This window comes from Macrobrachium nipponense, chromosome 10, assembly GCF_015104395.2.
Source record: "Macrobrachium nipponense isolate FS-2020 chromosome 10, ASM1510439v2, whole genome shotgun sequence".
Lineage (NCBI taxonomy): Eukaryota > Metazoa > Arthropoda > Malacostraca > Decapoda > Palaemonidae > Macrobrachium > Macrobrachium nipponense.
This window is the reverse complement of record NC_087204.1, coordinates 41,931,830-41,936,429: the sequence shown is the minus strand read 5'-3', so window position 1 is coordinate 41,936,429 and position 4,600 is coordinate 41,931,830. Positions and strand designations below refer to the sequence as shown.

Here is a 4,600-nt window from a genome sequence, read left to right as displayed (position 1 = left end):
TCAAGGGGGAGAAAAGAGAGCTGACTTATGAGAAGCAGTAGTGACACTCTTGGAGGTGAATGAACACCAGAGCTCCCCTTTCTTCAAAATCCCCATGACGAAAAGAGACCAATTCCTACGAAGCACATCTAATAAATAACACTGAGCCAATGTGAAGAAAACTCTTCAGAGAAGGGGGGAAAATCCTGGATCCTTTTCACTAAAACTCCCACTGACCAGTCAGGGAAACTTAGAACCTCCAAAGTCTTGAAAAGATTCTTCAATAATAGGTCAATTTCCATACTGGAAAACATCACTTAAGCTGCAGCAAAGGCAGACCTGCATGCTGAATCTATCAGTCTTGGGAAGTCTCCTTGTGAGGTGGCAGCCACTCCCAAGGAAGGGGCTTCTCTGGTAGAGTACGACTGATAATACCTCTTGCACAGGTGCGAAGGTGGAACACAGAGAAGGTTTCCCTTGATTCCTCTTCTCCAAAAGCCAGAGATCCATGTCATCCAGGGCCTTCCTAGCAGATGAAGAGAGAACCATCTTTGGGAATTGGGAGTGGTCAGATGGGTTATCCATAGGAAAAATTGACTGCAGCACCACCGGAGCCTCCTCTTCTTCAGTGGTAACTGCGCAGGCGAAGGGTCTGAGCGCGTTTTTGATGGAAGAAGTTTCTTCAAAAGATCTAAAACACACTTGAGCTGGCACTGAATTGGCACTAGAGAAGGATCCACCCCCTCATTCGCAACCGAAGGAATTGGTGCTGATCTCTTAAAAGGAAGTTGGTGCACTTGGGCGTGACTGGGCAGTTAGGTGACATGATCTAAAGACAGCTGCTTTGGGCCATTCCAAAAGTTGCAAGATGCTTGAGGGCTCTGGGAAGGCTCTTTAGGCCTTTTGCAGGGGAGTGGAGACTGCTCCAAACAAGAAGAATGTCTCTTCAGGGGGCGAGACTCCTTTGAGAAATGCCACTGGCACCTCAAATCTGGGCTGGGCATTCTTGGGCTCAAGGAGAGACGGTGGACATCTGAGATGCCTCTTCAAAGGCCCTCTGCCGCAGCCTGGGACACAACAGGTTCGACCGATGGGGCAACTGCCCTTGGACATATCCCACCAACCTCCCTTGGGCCTTCAGTATACCTCCTCCCAGGTTTAGGGTAGTCTGGCAGTGATCTTTGCATTGGAGAGTTGGTGGGATTGGTAGCCACCTGCTCCACAATCACTTCCCTGGCACTTTTATCACTGAACTTTTTCATCAGAAAACACACACATTCCGGGGTTGGGTCAGTGTACTTACCATTAGACAAAATTCTTGGTCAAACCTGTTCTCTAGACTGGTGAAGCAATTGTGTTCGGAAGCACGGGAGTCAGGTGAGTATGGAGCTTGAGGGCTTGGCACAAAAGGCACATTAGTAATATGTGAGGCAATGATGGATACGTCAATACTTACTGTTTTGGGAGTCAAGTTACCACCCAAAACTACTCTCGGCTGTAGTGGCCACTTTTCTCTTTCTATCCCTTTCTAGCTTAGCTAGGGGAGAAGCTAAATTCTTCCGTTTTCTCATTCCAACTTTCACACTCGCTACACGTAAGATCAATTGAGCAGACCTGTCCATTGCAAGAAGTCCAAATAGTATGAGCATCGTATGAAGCTTTAGTTACCCTGGTATTGTGTATTGTAGTCTTTGCTTCAGTACCGAAAACTAGATGAGCTAGAGTTTGACATAATCAAAAACTAAAAAATAAGGCATTATAGGTAATACAAACAAAAAGATACTGAAAATCTCCAAGGTGAACACTTAGCAGAAACAGCCCAATGGTGATTCTCATAAGGAACTACCGGACAACTATATTGTCGATCAGCAATTTTCGCTAAGAGGAAAGCCGGTCGACACTCCAATCTCACAAACAATCGTAAAAATCAGACAGAAAAAGTCAAAATTAACAACAAAACAACAAATAATATTAGTGACGAAGGCAATCAGTTCAGAATACATCACTGAAACAGGAAGCTTATATGAATATGACAAATTCCAAAAACAAGCTGCACTCATACAACTGTGTGAGCTCTAGGATGGCAGAAACAAATTGAACCTCTTTTCATGAGTTGTTCTTCTCCTCAGAAAGTGGGCAGGGCCTAGTCACCTACTCAGATAGAAGAAGAGTACAGTAGTACCTCGAGATACGAAAGGCTCAACTTACGAAAAATCCAAGTTACGAAAGCAAAGACGAAAAATTTTACTGCTCTACATACGAAAAGTTTTCAAGATACGAAAGGTTATTGCTGTAAAGTCCCGAGATTCGCCCGGACCACCGAGAACAATTTTAAAACTCCCGCGCCGCCAACTGAGTAAACTCGCCACCATCCTCCCGCTCTCCCATTGGTTCCTGATGCTAGTCACCCCATAAGGTCCTGCTCTCCCATTGGTCAGCATCTACCCCTTGTGCTTTAAGTATTTTCTATTGGTAAAAGGTTGCTGTAAATTGAAAAACTTATTCATGCAATACATTTAATAAAAAAAACATTAGGTAAAGATAGAATAAAGAATAGAAATGAATGGTTATTATACTGTTTGGTAGTTTCAGTAGTTGAAGAGAGATAATGAAAATTTATGGCTTACTGTGTAAAGTGATTGCTTAGCGATCGTTCGATACTCATAAGTGCTGGATGTAAACAGACGTTTGGAAGCTTTTTTTTGTTTATTATAGTTAATGGTTACTTAATAATTAATATTTGAAATGAGTACATGCAATACATTTAATAAAAAAATTGTGAATTAGATATCATAAAATATAAAATAAATCAGACTGCCAACAAATACGTATTTTTTAGAATTCCTCTTCTGTTTTATTATTACGTTACGTATACGTATGTTTCATTATAGCTGTCAGTAACTTGGTATCTCCATTAGGTAAAGATAGAATAAAGAATAGAAATGAATGGTTATTATACTGTTTGGTAGTTTCATTAGTTGAAGAGAGATACTAATGACAATTTATGGCTTACTGTGTGCTAGGAAAAATGATTGCTTGGCGCTCGTTCGATACTCGTAAGACGGGTAAGAGCTGAATGTAAACAATCGATTGGAAGGTTTGTTTTTTGTTTGTTTGTGTATTATAGTTAATGATTAATTAATAATTATTTGAAATGAGTACATACTGATTATTTATACATTTTATTGGCATATTCTAAGCTTTTAGCTCTTAGGTTTAGAAGTCAGAATCATGACTAGGCTACAGTAGCAACCGCTAACATAGGCTAGGCTTATTGCTAAGGGACATATGCTAAAGTCCTAATATATGCAGTAAAAATGGGGTTGAACATTACATGCAGTTGAATATTACTCAAGTATATACAGTATTTTGCCTTTTTGGAATCATATTTCTTCCGTCTGATCGGCGTCGTAACCCTAGAACATGTTTTTTAGGCCTGGAAATATAATTTACTGGGGTGTTTTTGGAGGGCTTGGAACGGATTAGCCATTTTACATGTAAAATGTGTTCCAAGTTAAGAAAAACTCATTATACGAAGGCCGCCTCGGAACGGATTAATTTCATATCTCGAGGTACCACTGTATTACTATTGCAAATTTCAAAAATTCAAGCTGCTGTTGAGTAGAAACTACTGCTGTAATTACTGGGTATGTTACTTAAATAAAACTAACAATTATGTGTTGCCCCTTTTGAAGCATGAATTCTGAGACAATAACTTCAGTGTATTTTATAATGAGTGAGCTGAACTTGAGTGGGTTTCTCACTGTGGGTCCCAAGTTCAAGCCTTGCTCAGACTATAATAGATTGTCTGGGCACACAGCCATAGTACTTAATCTTTGTGTGTAGGCTGGAAGATATGGGGGACTCTTTAGTTATAGCTATGCTCCCCTAGGTCTCACTTAAGTGAAGAAGAGTCTTGGAATGCTGATGCATGTGTGTGTTTAGTCACTAGATATTGATTTGTCCCTTACCTCTGTTGCTGATAAGCTAGTTAAACCTGTAGTCTATGATGAGTTATGGACTAGAGGGGTATAGTATTTTAAACCACAGACAGCCAAAGGTGGAAACTAACTCAGCCCAGCTTCTTTGCCTGAGCTAATAATAATAATGATAATAAGATGGTCTGCTTGCTATGTAAATAGTATTTGATAAATGTCTCTGCACTCATTTAATTATCTGAGAGGAATGAAGTTGTAGTTCCCAAAAATCCTAACAGGAGGTTAGAATGTTTACCCATACATTATCTTATCAGTAGTACTGTTCCTTTTATAGGTTTTACTTATTATGAACAGAATTAGTTGTTTTGGATCACCAGAATGTCTTATAAGAGCATTTTTATCACCAGATTTGTAAGTGCTAAACAAATTTTCTCTTTAATGTCTTCACTTTTTTTATTTTCTTAGAACTAAATTTTCATTACTAGTTTGATTTAATGACCTTATTTTTCAAAGGGTAATGGTAGTGAAGGAATTTCTGACATTATGCATGTATGTCTTTTGGTAACTATAATAAATTTCTATATGAATAGTTATGTTTACTTCTATGTATTTTGGTAGCTGTTATAAACTTCTTTATGAATAGTTGGATGGCTGAAAACAATTACCAAGGATGTCTTTTTCAG

The 4,600-nt window shown here is 39.3% G+C and overlaps 1 protein-coding gene across 2 annotated transcripts in view; it reads left to right on the top strand.

Annotated features, from left to right (window-relative positions):
* Nucleotides 1-4,600, top strand: part of LOC135223583 (zinc finger and BTB domain-containing protein 14-like) — a 315,347-nt gene that overhangs the window by 310,610 nt on the left and 137 nt on the right. The window lies entirely within an intron of this gene.